This window comes from Bactrocera tryoni, chromosome 4 (assembly GCF_016617805.1).
Source record: "Bactrocera tryoni isolate S06 chromosome 4, CSIRO_BtryS06_freeze2, whole genome shotgun sequence".
NCBI classification, from domain to species: Eukaryota; Metazoa; Arthropoda; class Insecta; order Diptera; family Tephritidae; genus Bactrocera; species Bactrocera tryoni.
Genome location: NC_052502.1, coordinates 15816742 through 15838216, shown reverse-complemented (window position 1 = coordinate 15838216; position 21475 = coordinate 15816742). Strand labels below are relative to the sequence as shown.

General features: G+C 38.5%; 2 non-coding genes across 2 annotated transcripts; both read right to left on the bottom strand.

The window, feature by feature from the left end:
* Nucleotides 1–19966: 19966 nt before the first annotated feature.
* On the bottom strand, nt 19967–20038 carry Trnag-ucc. The gene has a single exon. It is a non-coding gene; the product is annotated as a tRNA-Gly (tRNA).
* Nucleotides 20039–20803: 765 nt separating this feature from the next.
* Nucleotides 20804–20875, bottom strand: Trnag-ucc. Its single transcript has one exon. It is a non-coding gene; the product is annotated as a tRNA-Gly (tRNA).
* Nucleotides 20876–21475: the final 600 nt, after the last annotated feature.

Sequence of the window (21475 nt, the reverse complement as noted above, 5' to 3'; positions counted from 1 at the left end):
CATACATATTTTATTAGTAAATTTAATGAGTTTCTTTTAAAGCGAACGAGAGCTATTGTTGTTAAAAAAAAATTAAATAATTTTGAAATATTCGAACGCGAAATGAAGTTTTTCAAAACATATTAATATAGCATATGCATACTTTGAAGATCGTGGTTATGAAACACGTATGTGTATTTTCATTGTGATTTAGGAACTGTGAATAAAGAAAATAGCCAAGATCGAAAGACACCCTCCAAAATAAAAAGAATAATCTCACGAATCAACAATTACTTTGAGTAACTAATATACACTTACTCTATGCATTCTTCCCATAGTCGTTTCAAAACCTTTGAGCGTATCAGCCGGTAAAAACCTGCTCCTAAAAACTACTCTTGACAGGTTTTCGACTTGTTTTCTAATAGATCGACTGCGACATTCGCTGTTTGGCTTGTGGCGCCGTCTTGTTGGAACCACGTATTGTCCAATTGGAGCAAAAATATTCGGTTATCATTGAGCGATAGCGATGTCCATTCACAGTAACGTGTCGGTCTTGATCATCACGGAAAAAGTAAGGCCCAATGACGCCGCTGGCCAATAAAACGCACCAAACCGTAATTTTTTAGAGACACAATGATCACTCATGGAGTACGATTTGCTGCCTAACCAATAACGCATATTTTGCTTATTGACGAAGCCATTCAGCCAGAAATGAGATTCACTGTTGAAGATGATTTTTCAATAAAAATCCAGATAATTTTCAAGTTACTGCTCAGCCCAATTCGTGAGCATTCTGGACGTCAAGTGGCTTTAGTTCTTGCGTCAATTTGATCTCGTAAGGATGTAGGCCAAGATCTGTGCGCAAGTTTTGCCACAACGACGCTGCAGAGTTGACCAACGATTGAGAACGACATGTAAGGGACTGATTTGGGTCTTCCTCAATGGATGCGCTAGCGGCAGCAATATTCTCGACACTACGGGCACTTCTTTGTCCACTGGCACGAGAACATTTTGTATTGTGCTTGAGAAGCAAATTTTTCCACTAGACCCTCAAGTGTTGATCTGACAGGATGATTACGACCATAAATTAGACGTAGCGCTTTTAAAGTTGAGGCCACTGACTCCGAATTTCGGTAGAAAATTGTAATAATCTCGACACGTTGTTTGATCTTATATCGATGAAATAACGAACATTACTAAAGAGAAATGTCAAAAGAGCGGGAAAAATATGGCGTCGTTTGCTGTTCCTCTCATTCTAATTTTATAGCGTCCCTATTAAAAGACCTGTTATTCGAAAAATCGATTAAATTTTTGGGATTATGCAGATTTACCTGGACCAATAAATTATTCGACATGAACTAGTAAAATTTAGCATGGGATAAGCTTAATCTCATTCACTTTAAGCGGTTCTTAAGCACATGTCTAACCTTACTTATCATTGCAAATCGTATGTCGATCTCACTTTATCATAGTCTGATCGTTTCTTATGTTAACTTTTCGGATCGTTATTTTCGAAAATCTTATTCCCTGGGGCATTACATAATAATTTTATTTAAAAAGATCGAGTTAATATTTCAGCTTGATCGGTCCAACTGTTCGGGAAAATTTTCCTCGCAGACTCTGAAAACAGGAGTTCGAAAGATACGTGTTTAAAGCTTTGGAAGCTGATTACATTAAGTTAAACAATTCTTACAAACACGCTCATATCTCCGAAATTATTTGCGGGTTATACTTCAAATTTTTGAAGAATATTTTTCATTCGATAATATAAATTAAAGAAAATCAATGTTTTTGAAATTATAACACTCCATAAGTACCTCATGCTACTACGCATCACGCTACACCATATCTCAAATACCCTTACTTTACCCAACTTCACATAAACTAAATTTTTCTCAACTCATTTATCTGTGTATGTATTAAATGTATGTAAATATATATCCAAAAATATTAAAAATGGCAACGTGAAATTTGCACCGAAAAGATTTACGAGCCATTCCAAGTATTTTCGCCGCCTAAAAGTATACTTTATTACGTCTGAACTTTAAGAACTTTCACAATAATCATAATTTAACGTCTTCATACCTCGAGGGGTACTTCAATTTTAAATCATTTACTTTCGCCCATAAAAGCATGCTGTTGTTTTTGTATTACTGTTTTGATTTCATGGCATTTTCATGTAGTTTGCGGTTTTTTGGTGGATTTTCGTAACCTTCGTTAGGCCAACCGAAGACGACAACGACACATTATACAGTGAATATTTGGCAAAAACTTGCCGGCGAAAAAAGGATAACAAAGCTTAATGAAAGCAAAGCAAAGTAAACAAATGGAAACGACAAGAAAAACAAGAAGATAAAAAAAACAACAACAACAATTACAAAATAAACAAACAACTGCCAAAGAACAGTCACCAAACGGTGGAAATAAAAATTACAGAGAGGGGTTTGCACTATTTTTGGTAAGTGTATGGCTTGTATATGTGTAATTATATGTGTGTATGTTTGTATTTGCGTAGTTATGTATGTGTATGTATAATTATACATATATACAAGCCAAATAATGGCGCAAACGATAAGCCTTAAGCCTTGTCGTCCGTACGACTCTTCTTCAGTACCGTCGTCGCAATGCCTCTACGTGCCATATCTATGCATGTGTGCGTGTGTATGTGTGTGTGTGAAGCCGCAGTGAACCTCGTGATATGCCTTAATAAGCCACTTTAGTAAATTAAAAGGAATAAAATCGTACCATTCTTTGAGCATTTGCAGGACACACCAAGCGTTGAGGTAAGGCAAAGGAAGCGGTTGCAAGCACACATACACACAAACACATATACATATTTATACATGCATATAGAGCGGAATAGCAAAAATTAATCCGGAAACAACAACAGCACACGACAAACGAAATCAAATTGAAACCGAACCAAACTGAAATGAAGCAAAGCGACTGCGAGCAAATGAAACCAAACCGCCAAAACAGGAAAAGGATTACAAAATGCCAAACAACCGAAATAAAAAGGGGGGAGAATGTAGCAAAATATACAAAAAAAATTTAAAACAAAATGCAAAAAAAAATCGAAAATTATATAAACCAAAAACGGCGAAAAATACACAAAAACTTAGAGCCAACATTAACAAGCGACGTGCAACTTCTGCATAACTGTATACTCATTGATGGCTGTGTATGTGTGTGTGTGCGTGCCCCCATGGAAGCGGCCCAAAAATATACTTTTGAGACATTAAATGCCAGCGCAGTCAATGTTAATAGCAACAACAACAACAACAAACAAAACAAAAATAATAAAAACAACAGCAAATATAATAACAATAACAACAACAACAGCAAATATAATAACAATAACAACAAACGCGACAACAACAATAACAGTCGCAAGTCTAAACGGCCGCCAGCGGCGTTGGCAACGTGCATTTTGGGGCGCTTGAGTGGAATTGCCAAAAATTTCGCGTACTTTAGACGTCATTCAGCAGTTAAATTTACGTTTATAGCTGACATATGAAAAATCCAGCAATAAACAAAAGCGGCGCAGTGCGGAGTGGCGCGGTGAGTGGCGGGAGGACGCGTCAAGGTGTGATGGCAAGTGGCAGTGCCAGTGACAGGGAGTGAAGAGGTGAAGGCTGTGCGACGCCGAATGGCACCCGCTACTCGCAAGGGGTGAGCGAAAAGTACGATAACTGGCGGAGTCGAAAAATAATTACCGCTATACATATAAGTAGTGTTAATATTTGCAAAACCACCTTTACGATTAAATACAGAAAAAAAATAACAATAAAATTAGAAGAAATTAAAATTTGCTTAAAGTTTGGCTTTATTAGGCCAAGAAAAATTCAGGGTTGATTTTGGATGAATCTTAATGTTTGGTCGAATTTTTCTATCAGAAAATTAGTAATATAGAGAAACAAGGGAACCCAAGAATTTGATGCAAATTTTATCAATCCCCAAAATTTCGGGATTTTTTAACTTGTAAATTATTTTCGGTATCCGTGTGTTTATAAATATCTCATATTGACTTAAATGTTTTCTTCCAAAAATTTAAAATGCAGAATTCAATCATTGCTTCAAATGGAGATTTATTAAGCTTAGAAAAATGCAGGGTTGATTTTGTATGAATCTTGTTGTTTAATCGAACTTTTCTATCAAAAAAAATAGTAATAACGAAGAAATTAATCTGAAAAGCAAAGTAAATGACCAGCCGTTGAATTCGGTGCACACTTTTGCAATCCCGAAATTTCGGGATTTTGAAAATTTTCAATTCATTTCGGTGACAGTGTGCTTATACTGCTCTCATACTGCTCAAAAGGTCTACTTTTAAAAATTTTTACTGAAGAAACTATTGTAGCTCACTTTTAAAACTTTATCTCATAAATATACATATGTATGTATGTATGTACATATGTACATACATATTCACTACATTACCTACATGGTCACCATCTTCTTAATATTGTTTTTAATGGTTATTGTTACTAGCTTCTTTTCTGCGAAAAAGTTTTTAGTATTTTTAAGAATGTTCTGGACATAGAAATGTGAGTCCCGAAATTTCGGGATTTCTTAGAATACAGTCCCGAGATCACAAACCGCTATCTTTAAAGTTTTAAATGGGATTGTGTAAAATTTCCATAGAACGAAATTTCAGAAGATCTAAGAAGGTAACTCTAAGACCACAAAACAGCTCTCTTGCTAGTTCTAAGTTTATTGGATTGGTTTAAATTTCTATAGAACGTACGATTAGTCTACAGATAGTTCCCGCTTTTATTTTTTGTCTTTAGTGATTCAATGGTTTGGAACATTTTACAGCATAATAATATTATGTAATCCCGAAATTGCATGATCCCGAAAACATTATACTATAATTTCGGGATTTTATCGATTCGAATTGACTGTCGAAACATGAAAGCATTTAAAAATATTTTTATATCAGACTTGCTATAATCCTCATTTAGATACTGTCGGGATCAGTTGTATATAATTTGAACTACTTTGAGTAAGAGTTTAAAAGCTGTGGTTAGAACAGGAATAAATAGGGCTAAAAATGAGTCCATCGTCTGGTTACACTGTCTTCAGCTCCACTAGAAATTGAGCCAACAGTCTGGCTACACTATCTTCAGAACCATATTTTAAACTAATAACACTAAGGAGCCCCAATGAAAGAAGGTACTTAAGGTAAGCTTTTCGACCTCCCCACATGTACATACATATGTATATAACCATATGAGTACCTCTTCATATATTTTTGGAAGATAGCACGACCTGCCATAAGCTCGATTCAGAGCACAATTGCCAAAAGCAAAAACAGAAAAAAATGCACCAAAGAATAGGAATCAAGCAAAAAAAGCTTAAATGCAATAAAGAGGAAAGAGAACATGCAAAAGTATCAAAGAACCAGCAACAAACAAAGCGCGCGCTCGCACTCAGACTCAGCCAGCCACTGTCGAGCTGTCGAACTGCCGAAAAACACGCGGCGGGCAAGATCCCCACAGTCCAAACCGACGTCGCGACTGCCACCACCAACGCCAATCAAGACGTCGAGGACGTAAAAGTTTTCGCTGTTTACTGCTAATGTGGCACGGCGGTAACGGACCTAAAATGTGCCTTGCCATGTGGCAGGCAGCCGTGAGTCGCGAGTCGAGCGACGGTAGGCATTACGTCTTCGTTTTGGCAAAAGAAACAAACGTCATTACGGAACGGTGCTGTGCGCCAACGCTTGTGGCACGTTCTGATGGAATTTTTCATTGTCATTTTTGGTTTTTTTCTCTCGCTTTATTCATTACCTTCTTGCTGCTTCGCCTTCCGTCGTGCGACAGGTGGAGAAGCTGTTCGTTGGTTAGCACGAGCTTATGGCGCCGTTATGTCTTCGTTGCAATTCTTGTGTGTCTGACGTTTGCCTGCCAATATGACTACACTTTCTTTATGTTTCCTTATATTTGTGATTCTTTTTTTTTGTACTTTCTTTCTTTCTTTAATAAACAATTACTCACAACAACAATAAAGTGGCAGTAAGAAACGGTTGTAAGCGCTCCACCGACATTGAAGTGCCGCCGTGATGAGATAACAACATGACAACTGCAAATTCAACTTTTCTTAAGATAAATGCGAGATTATGACGCGCGCCCTCAGAGAGCCTTGAAAGTGTAGGGAATTTTCTGTAAGTAAAAATGCTGTCGAGGCAAAAAATTCCCAAGAGTACCCGGAGTGTCTCCCTATGGTTGCTTATTCAATTATTGGAACATCGGATTAGATTAGGTTTGATGGCTGACCCCACAGTATGGCGGGGGATTACACTTAGGCTATTATATACAGTCCTTTGTGAAGCCAAATGGAATTTCCTTTATTGGGATATCAGTTATCGGCAAAACGCTCTGCATCTAACACAACACTCCATCTGGAGGTCTGAAAGTATGAGATCCGAGGTATTTTTGTCTTGATCTGCCAAAAGCGGAACATTCGATACGGAAGTGCTGTGAGGATTCTATCTCATCGTCTTTCACACTGCTGATGCAGCTGACATCCGCTAAGATGTTTAATCTTATGGCATAAGTCCCGATCGGAGTCCAGTTAGAACTCCTACAATCATTTAAAGATGAAACCTGTGGCCTCAGCCTAGTAAGGCCTTGCGACTGCACGGTTTCTGGTAGTTGACCAACCCTTGCTGCGCTGGTCTGACCCAACGGCCAAGTTCCATATGAAAATAACGGAGCCACACGTTCCCATTCCGCAGTTATTGAGACTTAAGCTTCTAGCAAGCCCATCAGCCTTACAGTTTTCTACATTATCGTTGCAGCCAGGTATCTAAACTGATCTAATCATAAAATAACTTGTTGGTAAAATCCGAAATTCTGGGAAAGATTCCGAGAAATATCTGGATTAATTAGAAAGAAGCTGTAGAGATCATCGGTGCACGTACTTAATTGATGTCTGATACCGGTTTGATACGGAGCGTCCTTGAAAACATTCATTCCATGGATCAGCAGTTTAGTTATTTTACTAAAAATAAAGTTATAAGAACTGGAATCGCTCCTTGGTAAAAGATATTTATATGTACAAAGATTAGCTGATTCGAATCTTAAGATTCCCCTGAAGCTCCCTTCGTTTTTAGCTTCGTTCTTCGAAAAATGCCATGAAGCCGAGGTTTTGGCCTCTGGATTCTTAAGATATCTAAACATTTCATAGCTTTCCGTTTAAATGAAGTTCGATTATATAAGGACCCAGCAACACATTGCCGGCAACCACAAATTTTTGAATGAGTTGAAGTCATGGCCTGCTATACTTCTCCGATATGTTATAATTATTATTCATTGATTACTCGGTAACTCTACACTAGTTTCGATTACCGCAGTTCAAAAACTCACAGTTTTCCATAGTAAACTCAATATGGAGACCACCTCCCCAGAAGCGGTGAGAGTAAGAGCGCGCGGTTTTGGAGGCGCTCATCCACCGCAAATCACCAGCCGCCGACGTAACCGAGAAGCGATAATAACTCGAACATCGTTGAGTATCATTGTACCTCAAATTGATTGACACGCGAATTCAGTGTATTGACATAGTGATAGACAGACGCAGCGGTGCCAACGAGCCACTTGACGCAGCGCTGCTGGGATTTCAATGGATTTACCCCGCCGCCGACAATAGTACAACAGTTGAAACTAAAATTACGCGTTTGCGTTACACTTACCGGCGCTCGAATGCAAGCCTGCAGTTGGAGGACGATGTGTGCGCGAGCTCCGCGCGCGACTGGCGCTTCAAGTTGACAAGCGTCACCGCCACTCTCTCACTAACAATGGCATTGATGACGCTGACACGCCAACAATGACAGTGACAACTCGCGAACGCACACACACACTCACCTCCGCGGATCTGTGCACTGAAATGCAACGCTGCTGGCAACATGCAAAGTGCAGGCGACGACGGCAAACGATTTTACGCGGTCAACGGCAGACTGCGTAATATGCCGCCTGCCACTGCGTTCAGCATAATCAAATTACGGCCACCGCCATCACCAGCAGCCGATAGTGCCACAATGCAGTCCGAAAACAGCCGATTGATTGCGGCGTAATAGCACAGAGATATATGTATGTGAGTGTGTGTGTTTGTGAAAGCGACAGTGTTGGCGGTGGTAGCCACGTAATTACGACAGCAACATTGTCGCTGCTGCCACTTGCCACATCATTATCAACATATCGTTGCTCGTTGCTTTCGTCTCTCAGCCGCCTCGGAAAATCAGCAGTAGTTACTCAAGCCGCCGCGCTGCCGCATGTGGTGGGCCAGTCAGCCACCCATCGGCGGTCAACGTGTGTTGTTGTGCTATGTTGTAGCTACTATTGTCGGCCGTCGCACTGATGCGACCTTAGAGATTCGCTTTGTGAAATTTTTCAATTTCAATTTCAGTTTCAATTGGCAAAGATTTGATTGTCTTTCGCCAGCACAATGCCATATGCCGCTTGTAGCCGTTGCTCACCATTACAAGGACGCGGCAGACAGTTAAGTGCTTAGCGCTAGCCATAAACTATTGCCTGAACGTTTGTTTGCTGCGGCTCGGCCGACTTGACTGACAGACGCATCGAGGCCGGTCAGTGTGAAGCGACATGAGAGCCGCTGTGCCGCATCGACCGCATTTGGCGGGTCGCAGCTTGCAGTGCGGCCGAAAGTCGTAAGCTGCGTACCGCCGCTACTGCCACACGTCCACTATGTGCGAGAGTATGTGCTCTCATCAATGTGTGTTTGCTGTTTTCGTGAGCGATGTGTGAGCTGACATAATGGACTCCAATTAAGGATGTCAACGCGTCACTTTTGTGGCTCGACGGATTGAAGCGTTGCATAGGTAATAGTCAATAATAGTTGCGATTGGATGCTTCGGCGTTATTGTAGTGAGAAAGATCATAGGTTAGTGAGGAAAACAACAACAACAATTACGTATATTGAGTGATATCTGGAAGTGTACGCTCTGAGCTGAAAATGGCTCTGGCTCAGTTTCGAATACGAAAATGTGGATTAAATTTTACAAATTTTGGGAAAAGTTGAAATTCTTGAGTTTCTTAAAAGCTAAACTGCTGAGCAGCGAACAATATAGGGTTGTAATAAGACTGATTTTTTTTCGCCGCGACAGCACTTCGGAACGTGCGCACGCCGACTGGATTCGGAAGAGTGCGTTCCTAGCTAACAAACGAGCGGCTGGTCAGTTATCTCCAAGCACCTGGAGAATCAGGACAAACATTTTCACGCAACGTGTTTCTGTGAGTGTTGCAAGCCGAAAATGCAGCGTTCGATAGAGCACAGGTACGCGATTAGATTCTGTGTGAACCTCGGTAAATCTGCGACAGAGACGTTTGATATGATCAAACAGACTTATCCAGAAGTTGCTTTAGCAAGAAGTGGCACCAGGCCTTTTTGGAGGGCCGGGAACAGGTCACTGTGAAGACCGGAAGAATGAGCAAATCCAAAGCGAAAAAGATGATCATTGTCTTTTTTGACATCGAAGGCATCGTCCACTATGAATTTATTCCTCCGCAAGAGACTCAAACGAAGGGTCAATCGGATCCGACAAGCCATCGCAGCCGATTGGAAGGTGCACCACGACTACGCGGCATCCCTACGCTTCCGCAGTCGCCATACAGGTCGATGAAAGGTAAGCCTTTAGAGACAACAGAGAGGATCCAAGCTTTCACCTCGGCTCTCAAGGCCATTCCGGAGAATGCCTTCCGTGAAGCTTTCAATGCTCGGAAATCACGCTGGAAGCGCTGCATCGACGCAGAAGGAGCTTATTGAAAGTTTTTAAAAAATTGTAACGATTAGTTCAATAATTTTCTTTTAAATCGATTCAGTCCTATTACTTTCCGGACAAACCTTGTAAGGATCTCGCTCTCTGATTATTGGGTAACTTTCGACAGAAAACCGGACCAAGTAAGGATGAGTGTTTTAACTCAGATACGTTCTCTCCGACAACGGTCTATTAACATACAACAAACTAAAGTTTTGGTGTTGAACATAAAGATGGCAAATAGAAGTTATAAGCTCTTTGGTCTGGTTTTGCGGTAGCTTAATTGATGAATTTTTTCACCCGTATAAACGATAGGTCGCCATGTTTCAGTGAATAAGACAGTGAGGAAACCACTAACGTCAATTTTCGCCGATAATTGTCTAAAGAGACGTCAAAACTTTTCTGGTAAAGTTTCGTTCGAATGGAGATTTTAATAACTTCCATTCCAATAAACAGTTGTATGTACAGAGAAAGTTCGAGGTCAAGAACCGAAAAGGCTTCATTATTTTCAGAGACCGCCTTAAAATTTAGATTGGTAAACTAAGTTATATAAATAATTACTGATCCTAAATTGTGTTGGATTTACAATGGACTCTGGAGAAGGTGGCAAGGACATTTTTCGAATGCAATGGGCTGAAGGTAAATTTAAAACGCTGCATTTATAACCAGCTTTCAGATCTCCTATCAATTACGTTTACTCTTGTTGTTACAAAAGCTACCAGAAAATGGATTTACTGGAATTTTAGAAAGGCTGAAAGTGTGCGAATGTTAATCAGCGATTTTAACCGTACTGATGGTTTCAACATCCGTCGGCGGATAACGAAAGCAGAACATAACTATTGTAGAAGAGTCGAAGCCTATAAATATGTTTAAGGAACTTGCAAAGTTCTTTGGTCTAATCACAAGATATGTTATAGGTTTCGATAGGCATAAAAGAAGAAGAAGAAGCCCAATACGCTTTGATGTGTTATATGTAAGACTTCTTTCGGTAACCTCGTTCCAGTTCATATGACTTCTTCTAGACATAATCCTTGTGCCTCATTGTCAGTATTTATGAATTTCTATTTCTGCCTTTCCACCCACTGAAGGACATGTCAAAGACGGCAAAGTTATTCACCACGCTTACATATACTGTTAGATCTGTATGTGCATAGTTCGCGCATAGTTTCTGTTTGACTCACCCGCTGAGTTGACAGAAAACGCCAACAAATTATGACATATCATTTTTCTTGGCGCCATCTTGGATAAATTTTCGGGCTAAGCTTGCATTTCACTGTGAAAAGTGCAACCGAAAATAATCACAACAAAAACAATAATAACCGCAGAAAAAAGAAAACGACAAACAACAACACAGAAGTAGTAACAAAAACAAAAGCTGACAAAGGAAGGAACTAAATAAGAACTAAGTAGAGGAAGCGGTGGTGGACGGCAAAAAGACGTGTAACCGACACGCAAGACGCGTCACTGAGGCAACAAGAAAAATGAATCAGCGACACCAAAAGAATCTCAACTTGTAAGGGAAATGAAGCGTCGTCGCTGATATTTGCTGGGCGGGCGTCAAAGTGGCGCGCACACTGAGTGGGTGCCACAGACCCAGTTTGGAAGCAAGATGACGGGTGTGCGGTGCTTAGGTGGCTAAGAAAAATTACCAAATTAAAGTGAACGCCACGGAACAAAGCAAACCGAGATGTCAAAGTGCCAAAAGATTTTGTGAAAATTATTAATTTTTCAGCGACCCGCAAGCCGGTCGGGGGGCGAGCAACTATATACATATATAAGTATGTAGAAACTATAATACACACATAAATACTACTTTAGTAGTTGCATTTGTGAGATACATACGTAATTTTCTCGTTTTTGCAATTTTTGAGATTTGCAATCGTGTATACTAAGTATTCTATATACAATTTTTGATTAAATATATATTATTATATACATATGTACATGGCATGCTGTTCAGCTAATTACGCATTTTAATAAATTAATCGGCACCCTAGTGGGTATAAAAACTAAATACGTATTATCTGGCAACCATGTATTAAGATAATTTTTTTGAGTCAATTCTTATAAGACATATAAATTTTCAATTATAGAGACCACGTTTTTGAGTATGGGATTAAACGCAAGGAAAATTTTAAAATTATTATTTCTTAAAGATTGGCAACCCTACTTGACAATCTACCTAAATATACTTAAATGTCACATAATCAAATCAATATTTCTGACTTTATGTACTGGGATAAGATCCTTATACATACATACATATTTCTGAAATTTGGCAACGGTGTTAAAAGTTTCATCATGCTTGACCATTTCTTATGTGATATTTTATGTATATGGTAACTCTTCAAAAAAATACTTACTGAGGTGATACTGCAACTGAGGTTGAAACATCTTGGCAGTCTTACCTTCGATGAACCAGGAGTCAGAATTGAAACTGGCATAATCCATCTCAACAAATTTGTGATAGGGTCAGAACGCTTTGTCGATTTGTGAGGGTTGTATGATCTATTTTATAGGAGTGTTAGGTACTACAATGGATCGACAGTCTAAGCTGTCCAAGTGAGATACCTTTTAGAATCGATCTCTTAAGTTAACCTAATCTTATCTGGTGCAATTTAGACTTATCCTTTTTTCAGTTTATACTATTTGACTTTTATTGTTTTTCTTTTAACTTTTTCTTTAAATATTAAGAGGATTTATTAGACTTACAGAAACCTATTGTTTCGAACAGCAAACGAATATCACTACCAATGATACCACTGTTGAATTTCAACCCCAAGTGATATATGTATGGTACATTGACCCCTGAAAATTGCACTCCGTGGTATATTATTAGTTTTTTATCATAAGTTCCTTAAAAACTAATAATGATGGACTCTTCATTGATTCTTCGGTACACTTCTTTACTGGAGGAATCCTTCAAAAACACTTACATGCTTAATCTTTCTGAGTTTTAGGGATCCAAGCGTTTCCAAAATAATATGTATATCGCCATATACACATACATATACATACATATGTAGCATAAAATTTTCAGCTCCCGCAGTCAAATATAACTAATATATAAACATTTTATAACCAAAACTCAAATTTGGTTTGAATGTGAGTGGTTTCTATTATATCGCTTTTCCTTCGCCTGTAAACTTATGAAAAGTGATGTTACGTTATTTTGCATAGGTGACGATATGTAGCTCTACCCGGATACTACAAGATTCAAGATTAGGTTTAGTACCGCCTAGAGTAGTGTAGAGTATTGGTCTCTGCGGTCCGGATTTACCTAGAGATTCTGTGGTCTTGATCCTTCTTATTACTAGATTAATTTCATATAGGAGACGACTAATAGCCGGAGTATTAAAGTCAGTTGCTCTATTTGGTGCCCAAATATGGGAGAAAGCTCTTGAAGTCAAATCATACCGACGCGGCCTATTTTCCACGTACACCATATGCGCATTGAGAGTATGCTCCGCGTTTCGTACGGTATCCGAAGACGCTGCCCTAGTGATCGCTGGCTTACACCCGCTAGACCTCTTAGCTAAAATGAGATAGTAACGCTCAGAACCCAAAAAGAGGAAGCCAGAGCAGATACGGTAAAGGGCTGGCAAAAACGATGGGAAGGCAGCCGAAATGGCCGTTGGACATTCCGACTAATCCCTAAATTGGAACTATGGCTTAATAGATCGCACGGAGAAGTAGATTTTTACCTCACCCAAGTTCTCACTGGACACAGCTGTTTCAAATCATATTTGAAGCGATTCAAACATGAAGACAACGATGTATGCGACTATTGCGGAGGCGAGATCATCGAGAATGTGGAGCACACAATTTTCCTATGTGCGAAATACGAAAATTTTCAGCTCCCGCAGTCAAATATAACCAATATATAACCATTTATAACCAAAACTCCAATTTGGTTTGAATATGAGTGGTTTCTATTATATCGCTTCGCCTGTAAACTTATGAAAAGTGATGTTACGTTATTTTGCATAGGTGACGATATGTAGCTGACGACCTTCACGGAATTCCACGCCACGATTGAATTCGTTGTCCCAGTTTTTCACAGTGCTATAGGATGGTGCTTCTTAGCCATACAAAGATTTTAGTTCATCGATGCACTCTTGTCGTGATAATCCACGTCGAAAGTTGTGAAAAATGATCGCACGAAAATGTTCACGAGTTAATTCCATTTTTTGGCCGATATGAATTTTTTAATTCCCTGCAAATAAAACAATTCACGATTAAATGACAAAACGTTCTGAGTGATGTTATGCTAAAAATGTCAAACTTTCCAATGGAAATGTCAGATTGCACTTAGTGTTGCCCTAGGCCAGAATATATATAGCAGCCCTCGTAGATTAAAAGTATGTAGCGCTTACATATGACGAGCACCAGCTATTTCCTTGGGCGAGTTATAAGGACTTTGAGTGTTCGGACATTAAAAGTTGAATGGAACCACAGTCTTCCCGTCAATAGTAAGGAACCGCTTTTTATGTTTTTGGAACCAGAGCTCACTCAAGCAACAGCGTTACCAGATAAGTGAACATTTTTATCGTACACACGTTTATTTGAATAAGTTAATTGTTTTGGACTTCGGTGTATTATTTTGGATCCATATGTCGAAAGATTGCAGCTCACCTCACCGTACTTTTTTATCGAAGAGTTGCTTACTACAACATCAAAAACTGCGTAGAATTGAATAGATACATATATAACAAATGAGAAAGGGCTTAAGGTGGGCGTAACCGAATATTTCATATATTCATATGAGGTCTAGGTTAAGTTTTCACCCTAAATTATCCATATTAGGCAGAACGATGAACCGTTATTAGAAAATTATGCTCTCTCAATTTTATGAAGATAGATAACTCATATTTTCCGATACTTGCGGTATAAAACCAAGCGAAAGTTCGAACATATTTCTATTGGGTATATGTGGACTAAGATGATTGATCCGATTCAACCCATTTGTGACATATTCTCTCTGAGTTTATATGCTTACGGATTGACCGATATTTTTGGTAAAAAGTTCGCGATTGAAACGTTGATCCACATATTCGGGGACTGGGGGCTTGAATGGTTTTGGAATTGGACCAATTTTTGGTCGTAAAGTGGGAGATCTTAGAAGCACTATTCGAGCAGAGTTTTATTCCGATACATTTAATGGTGCTTGAAAGTGAAAAAATCATACAAAATTTAGAACTATTTTACATGAGAAATAAGTGTGATTGTAGTCCGATTTAGCTTACTTTTACATTGAAGGATAGGAATGTCATAATAACATTATGTACTAAATTTAGTTGATATCGGTCGAGTAGTTCCTGAGATATGGATTTTCACTCATCGCCTAATATTGACCAAGGCTGCTATTAAGTCCACTTGTGTCATCCGAGATGTATTTATTTATAGACTTATCGCACTTGTATTAGCTTCTAACTGAACCGTTATATGGGAAGTGGGAGGAGTTACCAGCCGATTTCATCCATTTTTAAAGTGTCGGTAGTGTTTAGTAGCACCAGGCACTTTCAAAAATATTTATATATATATGTATATATCCAGATATAGTATATATGTTCATATGTACTTCACCTTATTCTTTTACGGTGCATCGTAGGTAAATATAATGCCATACATCCGCTGACATGCTGCCTCTTGATGGTGCACGCTCGCGCCAACACCACGAAGAAATGACTCAATTAGCTTCAGTGGCTTACTCCGCGCACTGTGTAAATCATAATGTTGCACATTTTATATGCCACATAAAATGCGATGGTGGCATTTCCTTACAAGCTATTATAAACTGTACTTCTTCGTGCTCTATGTGTTCTTGTTGGGCAATGGATTATGCGTTTATTTGAGCCATAAAACAATCGGTCAACAAGACGCCCAAGCACGTGTGCGTTTTATGTATATGTGTGTGGGTTATTATGCGTGCTGGAAGTGCTTTACTTCTTAGCATGAGAAAATTTCAATATTTGTATGAATACATGTACATATGTATGTATGTATTTGTGTAAGTAATCCTGTACTTCTGCCTCTCAGGGTCAAAGTAATTTATGCCTAATTAAAAGTGACACAAAACAAGCACAGGCAAACCAGTGGTACTAACAACAAGAAGAAAAGCTCATCAACTCATTCTGCAGTGTTCTGTCTCTTAAAAAAGAGGTGAACGATGACTTAACTGCCGAAGGTTAAAAGTTTAGTGGATCAATGGATAAGTGGATATATCTGTTTGCGAAGAAGCAATACCTTCAGCCTCGAAGCAAGGCTCGGACGAAGAAGGTCAGTCACCTACTATCCTAAACCTCTTGATTGCCGAAATTTCCTTCCGTCGACTTTAAGTTATCTGCATTAATTAAAAATGCACTTTTTCCGAAAATAACACACGGCCCAGAGAAAGATCCAAGCTGTTAAGTCGGAAACAAGAGGTAAATGGTGAAGAAGTAGTTCAAGTGAAACGATCCGAAAATTTGATTAATAGACTCTAAGTCCATAAAATTTAGTATCACTTTTCCTAATAAGACTTTCTTAAGACTAAGCAACTAATGGAGAAATTAGATTCTCTCATTCTCTCGGTTAACAAAGGTAACACTTTATGTGGTAAACATCTCATCGGTTTCCCTTTGATGAATCAAGCTTGTTGAAAGTCGTGGTTATAGCGCGTGAGATGCAGTTTTACTCAGAGATACTCCTTTAATCGAAGGCTATTTTCGGTCGAAAGCTTATTTTACAAAATCTGAGAGCTCCAATAAAAGCTTTCAAAAAAGAAAGACAAAAGATATTATATATAGTATTATAGTGGTCGGATCTACTTTAACTAATATTTTCCAGAATTCTGGCGAAATCTTCATTCGGGCTAAAGCTCTTTTTACTATTCGTGAAAGCTCTAATGAAAGCTCTGATTTGAGATGTAAAATAATAATATATAAATAAAATGTATTTTTCTTACAAAAAAAACTTCTGTTCGAGTATACCGAAGCGGATGAAAGCTACTCTTACAAAAACTGAAAGCTCCCCCAAAAACTTAAAACAAAGGGTGGAAGAAGCTGTATGTACTTATACAATTTTTATTTCCTTGAATTCAAGCGAAAGCTTTCTTTTGACGAAAGTTTTTTCTTGACGAAAGCTTTTACTTACAATTAGTCAAAGCTGCAATAAACCAAAAAAAGAGGAGAACTTCTATGTACTGCTATGATGATTACATTTTCTACTTTTATTTTTCTGACTGCAGACGAAATCTCTCTCCGCAGCTCATTTAAAAACTCTTCTTACAATTAGTGAAAGCTATAATAAGAACTTCCAATGTAGAAAAAGAAGAGTCTCTATGTACTACTGCAATGATTGGGAGTTTCCCTTGAAATGTGATTTTCTCGAAAAGCTCTATCTGGATGAAAGCTCTTCTTACAATAAGGAAAGCTCTATAAAAAACATTTAAAAAAGTAAGAGAGGAGTTATAAATAACTCTTTAAAGATTTCATTTATGATCTTACAACGATTATATAGTATTAATCTTAAACTAGTCTTCAGGTAAACTAAACATAGCACATAAAGCTTTACTGATTTGTAATTCAATTTGAAGTTAAAAACCACTGTGCGTGATAAAAACTGAATTAAAATATAAAAAAAAATTGTGTTGCGTTTCTGCGAAGTTGCATGCCACGCACGCACCACGCAACTAAAAAGGCACAAGTGTTGAAGAAAAGGTCAAAATTTACATGAACATATTTATCGCACTTTTTCTACTTTATATAGCTATATATAGTACATACAGGTATGAATATAAAGGGTATAGCAATTGATTAACAAGCCAGCTTGTATGCCTCTTTAAAGCCCAAACCAGTCAAAAGGTCCAATCAGTCAGTCATTTAAGGGTCTATCAGTGCATGTACGAACCTATAGCTTTATCTATGTATATGTGTATGTGTGTGCGCGCTCCAATAACATGCCTCTACGTCAGCGTCTCATTTGGTGGCCACGATGCGCACGGTTTCTTGCACTCATTAGTTGTGTAGTCGCTGTTGTCGTCTCCCACAACGTGAATTAAGATAATCTCCTGCCAGGCCGCTTGGCAAAATGCTTCATGCTGAGCGCGTTGAGTGCGCCATTTGCGCGTGCGCACACAGCCTACCCACAATTGGACGATTTTGCAAATGAATTGTGCGCGTTTTGCGGCCGATTTCCACTGAATGATTATGTGCTTCGAAGCACAAGAAGAAGAAGAAGAATAATAAGAAAAAACCAGTGTACAGTATTTAAGAGTATATGTATTTATATGAGCTTATAAAGATTTTAATTCCAACTGCACTTATTTACTTGCCACTCGGCGCTTGCTCGCTGTTTGGGCCCACACTTTGCGACCAGCGCCGATTGCCTGTGAAATTGAAAAACTTAGAAATGCAGTTCTAAGTTGTTGCAGCTTAAATAAAGCATAAAGGGAAACAAAGCAAAAAACCGTTACTAATTGCAGCTAAAGTTAAGTGGCATAAAATGTGTTGTTGTAATTCCTTTTCTCTATATGTTGACCACATCAGGCTTTCTGATTAATCACCGTCATTAGCTATTAACTCGGATGATGGCCGTTAAGTACAAATATTTTTTATTGTATACCTTTTTGTTGTTGTTACCGGTGTTGTTATTCTTGTTGTTGTTGTTGTAAGTGATTAGCTGGTGTAATAGATTTTATAATTTTTATTTTGATTAAGTGATTAATGTTGGCATCGACACTTTGTAAGCCAATCGCCTAAGTGAATTACTTAACTCACATTTAGACAACTTTGCTACATTTTTATTATTTATGCAACATTTATTATGCAGCTTGCTCTTTCAATTACTGTGAAAAAGGTGTATCAGCTTTACTCTTGTCTTACGATAGCGGAACTGTTAATCTTATTATTTTACCTCCTCATCCTCCAAGCAATTTCAGCAATTCCATCCCTCACGCCTCGCATTAAAGGCGGTCAGAACCTCCAAAACTAGGGGCAGGCATACTCCACTGAGAGTAGAGAGCTGACTAGACCTCTTGCGATGCAGCCTGACCCAAAACGAACTGTCAATTTCGCTCATAATGACAGCTGATTAGCGCTTACTGGGCTCATATAAGACCTACAAAACAACAGCAAACCCCAAAAATATAGCAGAACTCTAACTCAATGATAGAATCTTTCCATGCAAGCTCATCACACTTGCAATTCTCAATTCTTTTTTAAGGCTAGGTTCTTTTAATTTTAACGACGTTGCTGAATTCAATCGGTAACTAGTTCAGCTTGACTCTACGCATAGCTCGAGGATACATTGAATTAACTCTGAAGTCCTTGCCTATCTGTCAGAGTAAACACTTACTTCTAAGAACGTGGCTGCACTTAATGACAGCCATCTCTGTCTCTGTCAGTTGTCTGGAAGAATTACCATAGACATACTACTTATATAGATATATAAGGAAACGAAAAGACAGATGAGTTGGCTAGGAACACAATTCGCCTAACTTGATGCAGTCCATTCAGCTGCTTCAAGTGTTGTTTCAAGTAACGGATCTCAGAGAAACTTCTCAGGTTCTGAAGCACTAGCAATACAGAACATAGGGTAATGTTAATGGTGGGCAGCTTCTACTTTAAGAAAGTTACTAGCGGTCTTCACAGGGCACCTAACCTTAAGATCCCACCTTCACAAATTTGGAAAAACGGATTCGACAAAATGCAGGGCAGGTGCAGGTAATTATGAGACACTGAAACATTATCTTTGTGAATGCCCAGCCTTTAGCCGGATGATATGGGATATACATATGTATTTACTGCTCCCAATGCTCCAACTTAAAAAACATTGAGCAGCTTGGGGGAAAAAATTAAGTATGAAAATTACTGAGTAGCTGGATAAGACTTAATTTGGTTACCACCAGGGAGCACAACGGGCCTAATGTTGGCTTAAGTGCGGCGGCCTACGGTCTGGTGCTCCTGCTCCACCTTTTCAACCAATCAACATACTCCTTTCCAATCTACCGCCTGGACTTCGGTCCTTTGTTGGCATGAGCGACGAGTAGCGTACCGCGTATTATCAGTCAAGAGAACAAAGCTCGCAAAGTTAAGTGTTCGCCTCCGTACGGCCAATGCCACTTCAATATCCATATCCCAGCTTAATAGTGTTTCTTGTAAGTCAGCTGGATCCCATTTGAAGCTTTTTTATCACTTCCACTAAAAATAGTTTTCTTGTTCTAAGAAAAAACTGTGCGTCGGCCGGGAATCGAACCCGGATCAACTGCTTGGAAGGCAACTATGCTGACCATTACACCACCGACGCGAACAATTCCGAATGTCGGCGTGTTGCTTGATGTTTCATTAAACTTAATTAAATTTTTATTTACACGATTAAGTTACTGTTAAGCCGAGCTTTTATGCTATTTAAAGTAATGGCATCAGGCGAAACTGCAACAAGAGTTTGCAAGAGATTATGCACTTGGATTATGTCATTTTGAAATATGAAGAGATTGGAAATGGAAACCTTATCTAGTTAATAGTACTACCTTACTCTAGAAGAGCTATTGCTCCAAATATGTAAGCTACATATATATTGTAAAGAGATTTTTAACTGACATTGCCGCAAGAAGACCATAATCTCCTGGTAATCAAACCATTGATATTCTAACAGATAAGTAAGAGAAGTATAGTTCAAGAACAGAGATTAGAACAAAAATAAGACTAGAGATCCAATTTAACTTCGATATTTTCCTTTCAAAGGATAATCTTTTCAGCCAAAAGCTTATTTTACAATATCTGAAAGCTCGAATAAAAGTTTCCAACAAGGAAAATGAAAAACTTTTACGTACTATATAGAGATCGAAGGTATACAACTATTTCAGAATTCAAACGAAAGCTTACTCCGGCCGAAAGCTCTCTATTGTGGTATACGTGCACTTAGAGCTAACAGCCAGCCTGGCTCAATTATGAGAATACTTTTATCTAGTAATCATTTGTATACATGATCTCGGATCATATCCCGTTAAGATGATAAATATAATTTTCAATGACCAAGCAAGAGCTTTTCCGATTCAACAACAAAAAAGTGTGCGTCGGCCGGGAATCGAACCCGGATCAACTGCTTGGAAGGCAACTATGCTGACCATTACACCACCGACGCGCATAAATTAAGTTGAACTAACAGTTTTGGTGTCTGGGATTTTTATAAAATATAATATATTTTTTTATTTACTTTATATAAATATTATATTTACAGTAAATTTAGGGTTATCTAACAGCTGTGGAAATAGAGACCTCGCTATTTACTTGAGAGTAATATATAACTATGGACATAGAAGAAATATATAGTTGGTACATAAGTATTTGTTAAGCTCGACTGCTTATTCTAGACTTAGCTTTCGAACTAGTAGGAAATAGACTAAGCACGAATACATATCTACAAGTGCTATCTAATCTTCCAAGACCCAAATATAATTTTTTCGTCCCTCAAAGCACGAAACATAAAAATACTCGTGGCATTGTCAAATGTTAGTCAAAAAAAGTAAATTTCTAACAAATTAAGCTTTTGAGCTAGTATTATTCTCCAAGCTAAGCTAAAGTTGTTGCGGTGCGCTGGAGAGTTCAAAGCTTTGTGCAGTTCGCACGCAGCAGAGGAAACACGCACAAAACGAAACGAAACGAAATATGCGAGTTTAAGCATCAACTGTCATGGCGGCATGCAACGTGGGCCAACAGTCATACAAACAACAATTACACACAT